The following is a 19,291-nucleotide window of genomic DNA, read 5'->3' on the forward strand; positions in this document are numbered from 1 at the left end:
GGGAACCCAGAGGATGGGCAAGAGGTATATTCAGAGGGACAGAGGGAGAAAAAGGAGAGTGAGAGAAAGGATGTGTGCATAAAAATAAGTAACAGATGGGGTACGAGGGGAAGGTGGGGCCTTAGCGGAAGTTAGAGAAGTCAATGTTCATGCCATCAGGTTGGAGGCTACCCAGACGGAATATAAGGTGTTGTTCCTCCAACCTGAGTGTGGCTTCATCTTTACAGTAGAGGAGGCCGTGGATAGACATGTCAGAATGGGAATGGGATGTGGAATTAAAATGTGTGGCCACTGGGAGATCCTGCTTTCTCTGGCGGACAGAGTGTAGATGTTCAGCAAAGCGGTCTCCCAGTCTGCATCGGGTCTCGCCAATATATAAATCGTATCCCCAGCACCAAGGACATTGTCATAAGCTGATGCCCCAAAAAGGCAGCTCCCATCATTAAGGTCCTCCATCACCCAGGACTTGCCTCTTCTCATTGCTACCATCAAGGAGACTTGTTTCAGGACTCAATGTTTCAGGAACAGCTTCTACCCCACCACAATCAGATTTCTGAATGGACAATGAACCCATGTACACTACCGCATTATTTTTTTTTTGCCCTTTTCACACTACATATTTAATTTATTTTTTATATGTGTTTTTCTTATTGTAATCTATAGCTTTTTAATTATGTATTGCAATGTACTGCTGCTACAAAACAAAGTATTTCACAAAATATGCCAGTGATATTTCTGTTTGGGCCTCATTTACCACACCATCGACAATACTTGTGTTGCCATTTTCAGGGAACTATTGATTTGTTCACATCTTCATTGCCACTATACATTCCGCCCGGTGTGTTAGTGAGAAGAGTTGATAGAAATCTGGGAAGAATAGAATGAAATTAGTGTAGAAATTGTGTAAACTGGATGCTCTTGATATTCAGCATGGTCTTATTGGTTTCTATGCTGTATTGCATCATGACTTTGTGATTCAAACCACAAATCACAATCATACTCCCAGTGAGTTCATGAAACTATTGCTCCATTTGTGCATTAATTGCCAGTTTGACCGTACCTACAAAAGATAGGGTTTTTACAATACCTTACAAATGAAGTTCATATTTAATTACAGATTAAGAATATGTAACATATATCAGTCTCTCTGGAGCAGAAATCAATTGGTCAGGACAAAAGATATATCCTGCATTTGTTGGAAACTTTCCTCTGTCATTGATGCTGCCCTCTTCCGTATCTCCTTCACCCCCTGGGCATCTGTCCTCATCCTGTTTTCCTGCCGTCTTAACAGGGATGGAGTTCCCTTTGTCCTTAGCCACCACTCCATGAGCCTTCCGATCCAGCACATCATTCTCCATGACTTCCAGCATCTTCACTGGGATCTTACCACCAAACACATCCTTTCCTCCCATCCCTCCACTCTCGGCTTACTGCAAGGATTGTTCTGTCAGTGATTCCCTTGTCTATTCATCCCTCCTGGCACTTAACTTTGCAAGTGGAAGAAGTGCTACACCTGCCCATTCACCTCCTCCCTTACCACCATTCAGGGCCCCAGACAATCTTTCCAGGTGTGACAGGACTTCATCTGCAAGTATTTTGGGGTCATCTACTGTATCTGGTGCTCCTGGTGTGGGCCTCTCTACACTGGTGGGACCTGGCATAGATTGGGGTACCACTTTGTCAAACACCTTCATTTCATCCGCAACAAGCAGGATTTCATGGGGACCAACCATTTTAATTCCACTGTATATTCCCATTCTGACATGTCGATACATGGGTTCCTCTACTGCCATGATGAGGCCTCTCTCAGGTTGAAGAAGCAACACTTCACATTCCACTTGGGTAGCTTCTAACCTGATGGCATGAACATTGATTTCTCTAATTTCCAGTATTTTCTTCCTCACCCCCCCTCCTCTATTTTAGCTTTCCCCATTCTAGCTTCCCCCCACCTCTACTGCCTTCTCTTCTCACTTGTCTATCACCTCCCTTGGTCCACTCTCTTCTCCTATTAGATTCTTCCTTCAGCTCTTTACCCTTTCCACCAATTATCATTGCCAATAATGAAATAACTAAAATAACTGGGTGTAGAACACACATGCTCTCTAATGACTCAAACATAATTTATTTTACTTGTGCACAAGGGTGACAGCATGGCCCCTGTCACCCAGACTGTTCTGAAGTTCGAACAGAAAACTGCTAGTTTTATACAGAATTGGCTTATCGGTTACAGATATTGACCATTTAGTAAATTTTATGTTTGACTTTCTTACTTGCGAGATGAATCGCCATTCACCATAGAGGTGTTAAAAGTCAATAGAAGCTACGAGCTGACTCTTTGAAGTTAGTAAAGCAATTGTGCCTTAGTTGTTGGGTGTGTTTCACATCCTTCAATTATTCTTAGCTTGTCTGTCTCTAGCGTTCCATATTGTGTAAAGTGAAGCTATGTTCTTCTGGGTTGTTTACACACTGCCACTATCACTCTCATCTATCTGTCTGTAGTAAGCAGGATTAGCTCCAGTGGCCTCAATTCAAAGGTTTCCCTTGTCTACACACGTTGCAGCCATCCTCACCTTCATGTTGTCTTTAACCCTCACAAATTTTACACTATCACCTCCCAGCTTCTCACTTCATCCCCCTTCCCCCACCCACCTACATTCCTCCTCACCTGGTTTCACCAAACACTTTCCAGCTGCTACTTCTTCCAATCCTCCCATCTTCTTATTCTAGCTTCAATATAAATAAGTATTCAATATAAATACTTATATCAGGCTGCTGTTTTTTGGACTACAGCTCAACATTTAACACAATCATTCTTATGGTTCTGATCAAAAGCTTCCAAAATCTGGGCCTCCGTACCTCCCTCTGCAACTGGATCCTTGACTTATAAGCATAGAAACATAGAAAACCTACAGCACAATACAGGCCCTTCGGCCCACAAAGCTGTGCCGAACATGTCTTTACCTTAGAACTGTCAAGGCTTACCCATAGCCCTCTATTTTTGTAAGCTCCATGCATCCATCCAGGAGTCTCTTAAAAGACCCTATTGTTTCTGCCTCCACCACTGCCGCCGGCAGCCCATTCCATGCACTCACCACTCTCTGTGTAAAAAACTTATCCCTGACATCTCCTCTGTACCTGCTTCCAAGCACCTTAAAACTATGCCCTCTTGTGCTAGCCGTTTCAGCCCTGGAGAAAAGCCTCTGACTATCCGCACAATCAATGCCTCTCATTATCTTGTACACCTCTATCAGGTCACCTCTCACCCTCTGTCGCTTCAAGGAGAAAAAGCCGAGTTCACTCAACCTATTCTCATAAGGCATTTTCCCCAATGCAGGCAACATCCTTGTAAATCTCCTCTGCACCCTTTCTATGGTTTTCACATCCTTCCTGTAGTGAGGTGACCAGAACCGAGCACAGTTCTCAAAGTGGGGTCTGACCAGGGTTCTATATAGCTGCAACATTACCTCTCGGCTCCTAAATTCAATTCCACAATTGATGAAGGCCAATACACCATATGCCTTCTTAACCACAGTCAACCTGCAAGGCTGCTTTGAGCGTCCTATGGACTCGGACCCCAAGATCCCTCTGATCCTCCACGCTGCCAAGAGTCTTGCCATTAATGCTATTTCTGCCATCAAATTTGACTTACCAAAATGAACCACCTCACACTTATCTGGGTTGAACTCATCTGCCACTTCTTGGCCCAGTTTTGCATCCTATCAATGTTCCACTGTAACCTCTGACAGCCCTCCACACTATCCACAACACCCCCAACCTTTGTGTCATCAGAAAATTTACTAACCCATCCCTCCACTTTCTCATCCAGGTCATTTATAAAAATCACAAATAGTAGGGGTCCCAGAACAGATCCCTGAGGCACACCACTGGTCACTGACCTCCATGCAGAATATGACCCGTCTACAACCATTCTTTGCCTTTTGTGTGCAAGCCATTTCTGGATTCACAAAGCAATGTCCTCTTGGGTCCCATGCCTCCTTACTTTCTCAATAAGCCTTACATGGGGTACCTTATCAAATGCCTTGCTGAAATCCATATGCACTACATCTACTGCTCTACCTTCATCAATGTGTTTAGCCACATCCTCAAAAAATTCCATCAGGCTCGTAAGGCACGAGCTGCCTTTGACAAAGCCATGCTGACTATTCCTAATCATATTATGCCTCTCCAAATGTTCATAAATCCTGCCTCTCAGGATCTTCTCTATCAACTTACCAACCACTGAAGTAAGACTCACTGTTCTATAATTTCCTGGGCTACCCCTACTCCCTTTCTTGAATAAGCAAAGAACATTTGCAACCCTTCAATCTTCCGGAACCTCTCCCGTCCTCATTGATGATGTAAAGATCATTGCCAAAGGCTCAGCAATCTCCTCCCTCGCTTCCCACAGTAGCCTGGGGTACATCCGGTCCCGGTGACTTATCCAACTTGATGCTTTCCAAAAGCTCCAGCACATCCTCTTTCTTAATATCTACATACTCAAGCTTTTCAGTCCACTGCAAGTCGTCCCTACAATTGCCAAGATCCTTTTCCATAGTGAATCTGAAGCAAAGTATTCATCAAGTACCTCTGCTATCTCCTCCGGTTCCATACACACTTTTCCACAGTCACACTAAATTGGTCCTATTCTCTCATGTCTTATCCTCTTGCTCTTTGCATATTGTAGAATGCCTTGGGGTTTTCCTTAATCCTGTCTGCCAAGGCCTTCTCATGGCCCCTTCTGGCTCTCCTAATTTCATTCTTAAACTCCTTCCTGCTAGCCTTATAATCTTCTAGATTCCTATCATTACCTACCTTTCATCAGCTCTTCTTTTCTTCTTGACTAGGTTTACAACAGCCTTTGTACACCACGGTTCCTGTATGCTACCATCCTTTCCCTGACTTATTGGAACGTATCTACGCAGAACCCCACGCAAATATCCCCCGAACATTTGCCATATTTCTTCCATACGTTTCCCTGAGAACATCTGTTTCCAGTTTATGCTTCCAAGTTCCTGCCTGATAGCTTCATATTTCCCCTTACTCCAATTAAACGTTTCCCTAACTTGTCTGTTCGTATCCCTCTCCAATGCTATGGTAAAGGAGATAGAATTGTGATCACTATCTCCAAAATGCTCTCCCACTGAGAGACCTGACACCTGACCAGGTTCATTTCCCAATACCAGATCAAGTACAGCCTCTTGTGGGCTTATCTACATATTGTGTCAAGAAACCTTCCTGAACACACCTAACAAACTCCATCGCATCTAAACCCTTCACTCTAGGGAAATGCCAATCAATATTTGGGGAATTAAAATCTTCCACCACAACAACCTTGTTATTATTACAGCCTTCCAGAATCTGTCTCCCTATCTGCTCCTCAACGTCCCTGTTACTATTGGGTGGTCTATAAAAAACACCTAGTAGAGTTATTGACCCCCTTCCTGTTCCTAACTTCCACCCACAGAGAATCCGTAGACAACCCATCCATGACTTCCTCCTTTTCTGCAGCCGTGACACTGTCCCTGATCAACAGTGCAATGCCCCCACCTCTTTTGCCTCTCTGCCTGTCCTTTCTGAAACATCTAAAGCCTGACACTTGAAGTAGCTATTCCTGCCCCTGCACCACCCAAATCTCTGTAATGGCTCCAAGTGCTGATCCACGCTCTAAGCTCATCAGCTTTATTCATAATACTCCTCAGATTAAAATAGACACATCTCAAACCATCGGTCTGAATGAGTCCCTTCTCTATCACCTGCCTATTCTCCCTTTCGCACTGTCGTCCGAGCTTTCTCTATTTCCAGTTCAGTTCCTACCTCCCAGCAATTCTAGTTTAAACTCTCCCCAATAGCCTTTGCAAACCTCCCTGCCAGGATATTGGTCCCCCTGGGATTCAAGTGCAACCCGTCCTTTTTGTACAGGTCACACCTGGCCCAGAAGAGGTCCCAATGATCCAGAAGTCTGAATCCCTATCCCCTGCTCCAATCCCTCAGCCACGCAGTTATCCTCCACCTCATCCTGCTTCTCAAATTCCATCCTAACTCCCTGTAGTCTGCTTCCAGGACCTCCTCTCTTTTCCTGCCTATGTCATTGGTAGCAATAGGTACCACAACATCTCATGTACCAGGACTTCCTCAGCGGAAGCCCACAGTCTGTGTGGATTGGAAATAACATCTCCACCACACTGATAATCACCCTTGGTGCACTTCAAGGATTTATGCTTAGCCCACTGCTCTGCTCTCCCTACACGCATGAGTGTGTGGCTAGGCTCAGCCCAAATGCCACCTATAAATTTGCTGACAATACAACTATTGTTGGCAGAATTTCAGATGGTGACAAGAAGACATACAGGAGCGAGATATACCAGCTAGTTGAGTGGTGTTGCAGCAACAACCTTGAACTCAACGTCAGTAAGACTAAAGAATTGATTGTGGACTTCAGAAAGGGTAAGTCATGGGCTCACACTCTAGTCTTCATCGAGGGATCAGAAGGAAAGGGTGAGCAATTTCAAGTTCCTGGGTATCAACTGATGCAATTAGAAAAAAGGCACGGCAGCAGCTATATTTCATAGAAACATAGAAACATAGAAAATAGGTGCAGGAGTAGGCCATTCGGCCCTTCGAGCCTGCACCGCCATTTATTATGATCATGGCTGATCATCCAACTCAGAACCCAGCCTTCCCTCCATACCCCCTGACCCCTGTAGCCACAAGGGCCATATCTAACTTCCTTTTAAACATAGCTAATGAACTGGTCTCAACAGTTTGCTGTGGCAGAGAATTCCACAGATTCACCACTCTCTGTGTGAAGAAGTTTTTCCTAACCTCGGTCCTAAAAGGCTTCCCCTCTATCCTCAAACTGTGACCCCTCGTTCTAGACCTCCCCAACATCGGGAACAATCTTCCCGCATCTAGCCTGTCCAATCCCTTTAGGATCTTATACGTTTCAATCAGATCCCCCCTCAATCTTCTAAATTCCAACGAGTACAAGCCCAGTTCATCCAGTCTTTCTTCATATGAAAGACCTGCCATCCCAGGAATCAATCTGGTAATTTCATTGGGAGTTAGAGGAGATTTGGTCTATCACCAAAGACACTTGCAAATTTCTCCAGGTATACCGTGTAGAGCATTCTAACTGGCTGCATCACCATCTAGTATTGGGGGGCGGGCACTGCACAGGATTTAAATAAACTGGATAAAACTGTAAACTCAGTCATCTCCATCGTGAGCACTAGCTTCCCCAAAACCAGGACATCTTCAAGGAGTGAGGCCTCAAAAAGTTGGCGTCCATCATTAAGGACCCCCATCACCCAGGCCATGCCCTCTTCTCATTGCTACCATCAAGAAGGAGGTATAGGAGCCTGAAGGCATATAAGCATATAACAATCACAGCACAGAAACAGGCCATCTCGGCCCTTCTAGTCCGTGCCGAGCTCTTACTCTCACCTAGTCCCACCGACCTGCACTCAGCCCATAACCCTCCATTCCTTTCCTGTCCATATACCTATCCAATTTTTTTAAAATGACAAAATTGAACCTGCCTCTACCACTTCTACTGGAAGCTCGTTCCACACAGCTATGACTCTCTGAGTAAAGAAATTCCCCCTTGTGTTACCCCTAAACTTTTGCCCCCTAATTCTCAACTCATGTCCTCTTGTTTGAATCTGCCCTACACTCAATGGAAAAAGCCTATCCACATCAACTCTATCTATCCTCCTCATAATTTTAAATACCTCTATCAAGTCCCCCCTCAACCTTCTCTGCTCCAAAGAATAAAGACCTAACTTGTTCAACCTTTCTCTGTAACTTAGGTGCTGAAACCCAGGTAACATTCTAGTAAATCTCCTCTGTGCTTTCTCTATCTTGTTGACATCTTTCCTATAATTCGGTGACCGGAACTGTACACAATACTCCAAATTTGGCCACACCAATGCCTTGTACAATTTTAACATTACATCCCAACTCCTATACTCAATACTCTGATTTATAAAGGTCAGCATACCAAAAGCTTTCTACACCACCCTATCCACATGAGATTCCACCTGTAGGGAACTATGCACCATTATTCCTAGATTACTCTGTTCTACTGCATTCCTCAATGCCCTACCATTTACCCAGTATGTCCTATTTTGAATAGTCCTACCAAAATGTAGCACCTCACACTTATCAGCATTAAACTCCATCTGCCATCTTTCAGCCCACTCTTCTAACTGGCCTAAATCTCTCTGCAAGCTTAAAGAACCTACTTCATTATCCGCAACGCCACCTATCTTAGTATCATCTGCATACTTACTAATCTAATTTACCACCCCATCATCCAGATCATTAATGGATATGACAAGCAAAATTGGACCCAGTACAGATCCCTGAGACACACCACTAGTCACCGGCCTCCAACCTGACAAACAGTTATCCACCACTACTCTCTGGCGTATCCCATCCAGCCACTGTTGAATCCATTTTACTACTTCAATATTAATACCTAACTATTGAACCTTCCTAACTAACCTTCCATGTGGAACCTTGTCAAAGGCCTTACTGAAGTCCATATAGACAACATCCACCGCTTTACCCTCGTCAATTTTCCTGGTAACCTCTTCAAAAAATTCAATAAGATTTGTCAAACATGACCTTCCATGCACAAATCCATGTTGACTGTTCCTAATCAGATCTTGTCTATCCAGATAATTACATATACCATCTCTAAGAATACTTTCCATTAATTTACCCACCACTGACGTCAAACTTACAGGCCAATAATTTCTAGGTTTACTCTTAGAACGCTTTTTAAACAATGGAACCACATGAACAGTATGCCAATCCTCCGGCACCATCCCTGTTTCTAATGACTTTTGAAATATTTCTGTCAGAACCCCTGCTATTTCTACACTAACTTCCCTCAAGGTCCTAGGGAATATTCTGTTAGGACCTGGAGACCTATCCACTTTGATATTCCTTAAAAGCACCAGTACTTCCTCTTCTTTAATCATCATAGTTTCCATAACTACCCTACTTGTTTTCCTTACCTTACACAATTCAATATCCTTCTCCTTAGTGAATACCGAAGAAAAGAAATTGTTCAAAATCTCCCCCATCTCTTTTGACACCGCACATAGCTGTCCACTCTGATTCTCTAAGGGACCAATTTTATCCCTCACTATCCTTTTGCTATTAATATAACTGTAGAAACCCTTGGGATTTATTTTCACATTACTTGCCAAAGCAACCTCATATCTTCTTTTAGCTTTTCTAATTTCTTTCTTAAGATCCTTTTTACATTCTTTATATTCCTTGAGCACCTCATTTACTTCAAGCTGCCTATATTTATTGTAGATCTTTCTCTTTTTCCGAACCAAGTTTCCAATATCCCTTGAAAACCATGGGTCTCTCAAACTTTTAATCTTTCCTTTCAACCTAACAGGAACATAATGATTCTGTACCCTCAAAATTTCACCATTAAATGACCTCCATTTCTTTATTACATCCCTCCCATAAAACAAATTGTCCCAATCCACTCCTTCTAAATCCTTTTGCATCTCCTCAAAGTTGGCCTTTCTCCAATCAAAAATCTCACCCCTATGTCCAGTTCTATCTTTCTCCATAATTATATTGAAATAGTATTGTGATCACTGGACCCAAAGTGCTCCCCAACACATACCTCCGTCACCTGACATATCTCATTCCCTAATGGGAGATCCAACACTGTCCCTTCTCTAATTGGTACCTCTATGTATTGCTGCAAAAAAAGCTATCCTGCACACATTTTACAAACTCCAAACCATCCAGCCCTTTTACAGTATGGGCTTCCCAGTCTATGTGTGGAAAATTAAAATCTCCCACAATCATAATCTTGTGCTTACTACAAATATCTGCTATCTCCTTATAAATTTGCTCCCCCAATTCTCGCTCCCCATTAGGTGGTCAATAATACACCCCTATAAGTGTTACTGCACCTTTCCCATTCCTCAATTCCACCCAAATAGCCTTCCTAGACGAGCCGTCTAACCTATCCTGCCAAAGTACCGCTGTAATATTTTCTCTGACAAGTAATGCAAAACTTCCCCCTCTTGCCCCTCTGATTCTATCGCACCTGAAGCAATGAAATCCAGGAACATTTAGTTGCCAATCACACCCCTCCTGCAACCATCTTTCACTAATAGCTACCACATCATATTTCCAGGTATCAATCCACGCTCTAAGCTCATCCACCTTTGCTCCTAGCATTAAAATAGATGCATTTAAGAAACTCTCCACCTCTTACTCTCTGTTTATCCCTAATGCTGCAAACAACTTAACTCAATGATTTAGGAATAGATGCTTCCCCTCTTCCATCAGATTTCTGAATGGATGTTGAATTTATAAATGCTACCTTACTACTTTTTTTTCTTTTTTTTTGCAATACTTAATTAAAGTAACTTTTTATATATATATTCAACGTGATTCTGATACATCCTCCTTGCTTTTCCGTATTGATGAAGGGTCTTGCCCCAGAATGTCAATTCTTAATTCAAGTCAGGTTAAGTTTATTGTCATTTCGACCATAAGCTGCTGGTACAGTACACAGTAAAAACGAAACAACGTTCCTCCAGGACCCTGTTGTTACATGAAACAACACAAAACTACGCTAGACTATGTGAGACAACACAAGGCTATACTAGACTATGTAAAACAACACAAAAACTGCACTAGACTATAGACCTGCACAGGACTACATAAAGTGCACAAAACAGTGCAAGGCAGTACAATAATTAATAAATAAGACAATAGGTACAGTCGAGGACAAATTACAATATAATAATAAATGATGTAGATGTCAGTCTAGACTCTGAGTATTGAGGAGTCTGATGGCTTCGGGGAAGAAACTGAAATTCCTTTCTTTTCAGATGTTGCCTGACCAGCTGAGTTCGTCCGTCATTTTGTGTGTGTTGCTTTGGATTTCCAGCATCTGCAAAATCTCTGAAATAAATTATTATCCCTACTTTTCCTTTTCTGTATGTTTATCTTTCCCCTGCTCAGTGAGCTCTGTTCGCTTTATACTTATGACAGGGAGGATAAGTACAGCTCCAATGTTATATTTAAGTTTGCTGACAACACCACTGTTGTAGGCCGAATCAAAGGTGGTGACAAATCAGCATATAGGAAGGAGACTGAAAATCTGACTGAATTGTGCCACAACAACAAACTCTCACTCAAAGTCAGCAAAACCAAAGAGCTGATTATTGACTACAGGAGGCAGAAACCAGAGGTCAATGAGCCAGTCCTTTTCAGGGGATCAGAGGTGGAGTGGGTCAGCAACTTTAAATTCCTCAGCCTTAACATTTCAGAGAATATTTTCCTGGGTAAGTGCCATTACAAAAGAGGGCATGGCAACAACTCTACTTTCTTAAAAGTTCATGAAGATTCAGCATGTCATCTGAAGCATCTGGTGAATCTGTGGAATTCATTGCCACAGATAGCCATGAAGGCCGGGTCATTGGGTACAATTAAAATGGAGGTTGATAGGTTCTTGATTAGTCAGGGCATCAATAATTATGGGGAAAAGTCAGGAGAATGCAATTGACGGGGATAATGTTGGAATGGCAGAGCAGACTCAATGGACCAAACAGTCTAATTCTGCTCCTATGTTTTATGGTGTTATGGTCTAAAATACCGACAAACTTCTATAGATGTACAGTGGATTATATACATACTGTTTGCATCACAGCCTCATATGGAAATACCAATACCCTTCAACAGAAAAGCCTACAAAATGTAGTGGATACAACTGAGTCCATCACAGGTAAAGCCCTCCCCACCATTGAGCACATCCACACAGGGCATTGTCGCAGGAAAACAGAATTCATCATCAAGAACCCCACCATCTAGGCCACGCTCTCTTCTCACTGTTGCCATGAGGAAGGAGGTACAGGAGCCTCAGGACCCACATCACCAGGTTCAGGAACAGTAACTGCCCCTCAAACATCAGACTCTTGAACCAGAGTGAATAAGTTCAGTCACCACAACACTGAGCCTATGGACGCACTGCAACCTACTTTCATGGACTCTACAATTCAGGTTCACAATGCTTACTTTTTTATTTGTCTGTTTGTTTATTATTTTGTTTTTCTCTTTTTGTATTTGCACAATTTGTTGCCTTTTACACACTGGTTGTTTGTCTGTCTTTGCTGTGTGTAGTTCTTCATTGATTCTATTGTGTTTCCTTGTGTTACTGAGATGCTCACAAGCCAGTGAATCTCGGGTAGTATAGTGACATATACAGTATGTACTTAGATAATAAATGTACTTTAACCTTTGAACTTTGCTCTCTCTCTCTCTCTATTCAATTCTCACTCCTTTTTTGTTACTGATTTGACTTTAATTTACCTCTCTTTTTGATCACTTTCTCAGATGCTAACATTCTTGATTAAGGAGATGACTGGAGATGTTAATAATCTGTAAGATTTGAGATGTTTATGCATGCTTAGCAACTTGGAATGGGAGATATCTTTAATCTAAAGAGCAGCAAGGTATTAAGGACAGCAATATTCCACACTTCCAGAAAATCTGGCTCATTCTTTATGTCATGCACTAACTGTGTTTAAATTTGAATTTGTAGTCATTAACACAGGAATATTTCAGTGTTAACACAAACATGTTTCAGAAGTGACTCGTAAGAACAGTGAATAATGCTGATTGAGTTTTTTTGACAACTGTGATTTTTTTTAGTCTGCATTAACACTGCAAGTTAATTATCAGTGCAATGCAGTATCGGCTTTCGACAATGCAAATGACTGTCTAAATCCTGAATCAGTACCCGTCACATCTCTGGAATGCAACGGAGTAAGATCTCACTAGGAGTAATTTCACATCAACCTGCTTTGGCACATCATAGAGCGTAAACCTGGAGCATTGTCAGACTTGCACAGAGAGTAAAAACAAACTGTTGGAGGAACCCCATGGCCACTAAGGGAGTAACATTTTTATCATGACATTATACTTAGGTTGCAAAATCTACTTAGCCACCTGGAGGAATTAGAAACATGCTCGTCCTTATTTTAAATGTTCATACCTTTCTCAAAACTCCCTTAAAAATGAATGTTTCTAAATTTTGAAAGACAAACATGAGCAAGCAAGGAGGTGGACAAAGTAAGTGCAATTACAACTACAAAATGCTTGAAACACATGAGAAGAAAGGTGGCTACTGTGAAAAAGGTTATTAACAGCCATGGATGGCCAGAATTTTCTGTTGCTGTTCCCCGTCCTACATTCCAGGTCCTTCTGCAATAGAATGGTTCTGTCATCATAATTTTTCATAAATTTTCAGAATCAGGACAGGTCATCAATGCCTCCACTTTCTAATGAGGCTGCAGAGAGCTGGACAATGCACATCTATACTCACATCCTTCTACAGATGCGCAGTAGAGAGCATCCTAATGTGTTGTATCTCTACTTGCTATGGGACCTGCACTGCGGAGGACAGGAAGGCTCTACAATGTGTAGTCAAAACTGCCAAACACATCACTGGCCCTAGCCTGCCCACCATCAACGACATACTGTATACACAGAAAGGTTTCGGGAAAGGGGCAGTGACATCTGTAGGATCCCACCCTCCCTGCTCATCCACCGTTCGTTCTACTCCCATCAAGGAGGAGGTTCCGTAATATCCCTACCAGGACAAGCAGACTCAAATCCAGTTGCTTTCCCCAAGCAGGAAGGCTGATCAACACCTCCTCCCAATAACCCGCCATCAATATTTTATCATTTCCTGTCAGTCACCTTATGTACAGCCTCTCCTGTACCTAGCTTCATTTTATGGATATACAATCAATTTATGTATACAAACTACCTTATGTATTTATATTTATTGTGTTTTATGTTATTGTATTTTTGTGCTGCTTTGGATCTGGAGTAACAATTATTTTGTCCTCTTTTACACCTGTGTACTGGAAATGACATTAAGCGATCTTGAACCTTGAACCTTGAACCTTTAAACAATGTTTCATTTTTGTGCCAGTAACCTGTAAAGTGCAGCTCCCAATTATGAATGTGAGATTCCTGAATCAGATATAAGTTATTCAAACCAGAGAGAATTACTTATTTCATCAGCACATAACAATATAAGCTGGTGATTCTTTTCATCTAATCCAAAGCAAGACAAACAATGCGTTCAGAAGCAAAATGCAGTGAATGTGGGAAAACTGCAATGAAAAGTCTTCAGCATGAAATGTAAACAATTCCCTCTCTATACATGACACACACAAAATATAAGAGGATCACAGTATGTCTGTCAACATCTATGGAGAAGAATTAAGAGTAAGTCCCGATGAAGGGTAGCGGCTTGAAATATCAGCTCTTTATTCCTCTCCATAGACCCTAAGACCTTAAGAATTAAGAGCAGAATAAGGCCATTCTGACAATCGTCTGCTCTGCCATTTCATCATGGCTGATCCATTTTCCCTTTTAAACTCAATCCCCTTCCTTCTCCCCATAACCATTCATGCCCTGACTCATCAAGATCCTATCAACGTCCACCTTAAATATACCCAATGACCTAGATTCCACAGGCACCTATGGCAATGAATTCCAGATTCACCACCCTCTGCTAAAGAAATTCCTCCTCATCTCCGTTCTAAATGGATGCCCCTCTATTCTGTGGTTGTGCTCTCTGGTCCTAGACTTCCCCACCAAAGAAAATATCCTCCTCGTATCCACTCTATCTAGGTTTTTCAACATTTGATAGGTTTCAATGAGATCCCCTCTTATTCTTCTGAATTCCAGCGAGTACAGGCCCAGGTTCATCAAACGCTCCTCATACAATAAACCTTTCATTCCCAAAATCATTCTCATGACCCCCTTATGAACTCTCCCCAAATGTCAGCACATCCTTTCTTATATCAGGAGCCCAAAACTGCTCACAATATTCCAAATGAGCCCTCACCAGTGCCTTATAAAGCCTCAGTATTACATTCTTGTCTATACAGTATTCTAGTCATCCGAAAATGAATACTAGCATTGCATTTGCCTTCCTCAGCACTGATTCAACCTGCTGGTTAACCTTTAGGGAATCCTGCACGAGGACTTACAAGTCACTTTACACCTCACATTTTTAAAATTTTCTCCCCATTTAGAATATAGTTTACACTTTTATTCCTTCTATCAAAGTACACAACCATACACTTCCTGACACTGTGTTCCATCTGCCATTTCTTTGCCCATTCTCCTAATCTCCTTCTGCAGCCTCCCTGCTTCCTCAACACGACCTCCCCTCCACTTATCTTTGTATTGTCCATGAAGTTAGATTAGATTATGAAGACACTCAGTCCTCGTTTATTGTCATTTAGAAATGCATGCATTAAGAAATGATACAATGTTCCTCCGGTATGATATCACAGAAACACAGGACAGACCAAGACTAAAACTGACAAAAACCATGTAATTATAACATATAGTTACAACAGTGCAAAGCAATACCGTAATTTGATAAAGACCATGGGCACGGTAAAAAAAAGTCTCAAAGTTCTGATAGCCCCAACATCTCACACAGACGGTAGAAGGAAGAAATTCTCCCTGCCATGAACCTCCAGCGCTGCAAACTTGCCAATGCAGCACCCGACCACAGCCGACTCTGAGTCCGTCCGAAAACTTTGAGCCTCCGACCAGCCCTCCGACACCGAGCACCGAGCGCCATCTCTGCCGAGCGCTTTGACCCCACCCCAGCCGCCGAGCAACAAGCAAATCCGAGGACTCGGGACCTTCCCCTCCAGAGATTCTGGATCACACAGTAGCAGCGGCAGCGAAACAGGCATTTCAGAAGTTTCACCAGATGTTCCTTTGTTCTCTCACATCTGCCTCCATCAAATCAGGATTATGCACGGCACCCTACTTGACAGATAACAGATATTCCTCACCGTAGTGACTGCTGCGCGCTGCGTCGCGCCACCATCTTCTCCTCTCCTCCTTTAATATTATTTGACTCTTCGATATTATTGACTAGCTTACCTTCATATTCCATATTTTCCTTCTTTATGACTTCTTAAGTTGCCTCCTAATTGATGGCCACAAAACCATCAATTCCATTATCCAAATCATTGACATATAATGTAAAAAGAACCAGCCCCAACACCAACTTCTGTGGAACACCACTAATCTCTGGCAGCCAATCACTCTTTGCCTCCTGTCAATTAGCCAATCCTCTGTCTGTGCCAGCATCTTTCTTGTAATACCATGGGCTTTTATCTTGGTAAGCAGTCTCATGTGTGGCACCTTGTCAAAGGCCTTCTGAAAATCCAAATACACATCACTCACCATTTCTCCTTTGTCTGACCTGCTTGTTATTTCCTTAAAGTATTCAACAGAATTATTAGGCAAGATTTTCCATGCTGACTTTGGCTTATGTGCCTCCAAGCACCTGAAATCTCACCCCTAATAATGGACTCCAACATCTTCCCAACCACTGAGTTCAGGTTAACTGGCTTATAATCTCCTTCCTTTTGGCTCCCTCTCTTCTTGAAAAGTGGAGTGACATTTGGAATTTGCAGTCCCCCAGAACCATCTAGTAATTCTTGAAAGATCATTACTAATGCCTGCACAATCTCTTCAGCCAGCTCTTTCAGAACCCTGTGATGTAGTCCATCTGGTCCAGGTGACTTATCTACCTTCAGACCTTTCAGCTTCCCAAGCACCTTCTCCCTAGTAATAGCAGCTACACTCACTCCTGGCCCCTGACACTCTTGAATATCTGGCATACTGCTTTGTCTTCCACAGTGAAGACTGACAAAAAACATTTATTCAGTTTGTCCATCATTTTCTTGTCCCCCCTGACTCCCCAGCGTTATTTTCTAGTGGTCCGATATCTATTCTCGCCTCTTTTTACTCTTTATATATCTGAAAAAAACTTTTGGTATCCTCTTTGATATTATTGACTAGCTTACCTTCATATTCCATCTTTTCCTTCTTTATGACTTCTTAAGTTGCCTTCGAATAGATTTTCACAATTCTCTAAGACTCCACTAATTTTTGATATATTGTATTGCCTCTCTTTTGCTTTTATGATGTCTTTGTCTTCCCTTGTCAGCCACTGTTGCATCATCCTCCCTGTAGAATACTTCTTCATTTTTGTGATGTATCTATCTTGCCCCTTCCGAATTGCTCCCAGAAACTCCAGCTATTCTTGTTCTGTCATCATCCTTGCTGGTGTCCCCCTCCAATCAGCTTTTAAATATAGAAGCCTGACCTGCTGAGACCTCCAACATTTTGTTCCTGTTGCTCTGGATTTTTGGCATCAGCAGAATCTCTTGCGTTTTTCAGAAGTTATAACACGTTCTCTAAAAATTCAGTTCAAGCAATTTGAACCACGTACTACAGAAAATCAAATCTCATATTATTATCACAGAATGAAATATTACTATTTATGCAGCTATCCAGATCAAGTCTAGTCTCCATGGGAAAAGCACTTTTTCATGCTTGAGTCTACCCGTTTCCCCCTATAATTCTGAGAAGAACTATTATGCTTTCAGTTGAAGAATTGTGTATGCAGAGTAATGGCAGCACCCTACCATCTACCTCAGCACAGAGTATAGTTTTATTCCTTATTGTGTAATTCTGTATTCATTTTCTCAGCTGTAACTGTGTGACAAAATGTATGATTAGAATGTGATATGTGAGTATAAAGAAAATGTGGAACACATCCATCACACCTCCGATGTGTGAGCTGAAAGCAATGGGCTTTTAATTAGCACCACTAAAGGAAGCTGGAGTTGCACAGAGATTGATTTCTTTAGAATTGATTTTAGCACATTATCTTTGAATGTAATTTAGCGACTACAATATGGCACACAGAAGAGAGTGATCCTTTGCATCAGCTACAGCTAACACCAGTTCAATAAATTAAGTTGTCAGTTAACTCTGAATAAATGTAATTGATGCTAGCATGGAATTTTAGCAAAGGGAACAAGGTGCTGTCATTGTTGTTCTCCAGAACTCTTGATTTCTATTTGACATTTTAATGAGAAGAAAAGAACGACTGTGAAAAAAAGTCTCAGGCATAGTGGAGGATGTTGAGCACTTCTAGTTTTAGGACCGGCACTGAGGGTGGGTGAGACTAGGACTGGAGGTCATGGGTTAAGTGTAAAAGGCGAAATGTTCAAGGGGAATATGAGGGGGAGTTCTTCACTCAGAAGCTGCTAAGAGTGTGGATAGAGCTGCCAGCGGAAGTAGTAGTTGTGAATTCGATTTCAACATTGGAAGGAAGTTTGAATAAGGTCATGGATGGGAGGGATATGGAGGACTATAGTCCAGCTGCAGGACGATGGGACTTGGCAAAATAATACTTCAACATGGAGTAAATTGGCTGAAGGGCCTGTTTCTGTTCTGTAGTACTCTGTGATTCCTATCGCCCTATGAATCCAGCACAGTTAAATCATCATGTGTGGTGCTTACTTCATATATACAGCAATTTGACTACATTCTCACATTTGCATATAATACATAAATCACTGTACTTTCCTTCTTTGAACCTGAGCATATTCATCATAAATTCTAATTGCTGTCCTTAATCAGTTTGTTCAGTTGTTTAAGCACATACAAAATGGAAGCACAAGTAGAACATTTGGCCCCTTGGGTTTTCTCTGCCATTCAACGAAATCAAGGAGATCTACCTCAGCACCACTTTCCTGCACTAACCCAATACTCAGTTCTTTAAATATCTATTTATTTATAAAGCTCTGTCTTGAATATACTCGATGATGGAAACTTCACAAATATTTTGCGGTGTAAATTGCAGAGATTCTAAACTCTCCAGGTGAATATATTTCTTCTTAGCTCAGTTCTGCATGGCTGGGCCCTTAGTGTGAGATGGTTAGCCCTGGTCCTAGACATACCAGTTTGGGAAAATATCGACCTACATCCACTCTGACAATCCAATGGAGAATTTTGTATGTTTCAATGAGATCATCTCTAATTTTTCTAGACCATGGAAAGCATAGGCCTAGTCAGCTTAATCTCTCCCCAAGTAACCAACTCCCTATTACAAGAATCAATCCACTGAAACATTGCTGTCACATGTATCATTTCTTCATCAGAATAACCAAATCTGAACACAAAACTGCAGATGTAATCTTACCAAGGTCTCTATGGTTTGGAGAAAAATGTTTTTGAATTTTTCACACAAATTCTCCTGCAGTAAAAGTCACAATATTATGCCTTCCTAATTACTGGCTGACCCTGGGTATCAACGTTCAATTATTTGAGTATGGGGTGAATTGTATATCTGTCTTTAATTTTGTATGTATTTTTGGAACTGAGGTACTTGTAGTCT

The sequence above is a fragment of the Mobula hypostoma genome, chromosome 7 (genome assembly GCF_963921235.1).
Source record: "Mobula hypostoma chromosome 7, sMobHyp1.1, whole genome shotgun sequence".
Lineage (NCBI taxonomy): Eukaryota > Metazoa > Chordata > Chondrichthyes > Myliobatiformes > Myliobatidae > Mobula > Mobula hypostoma.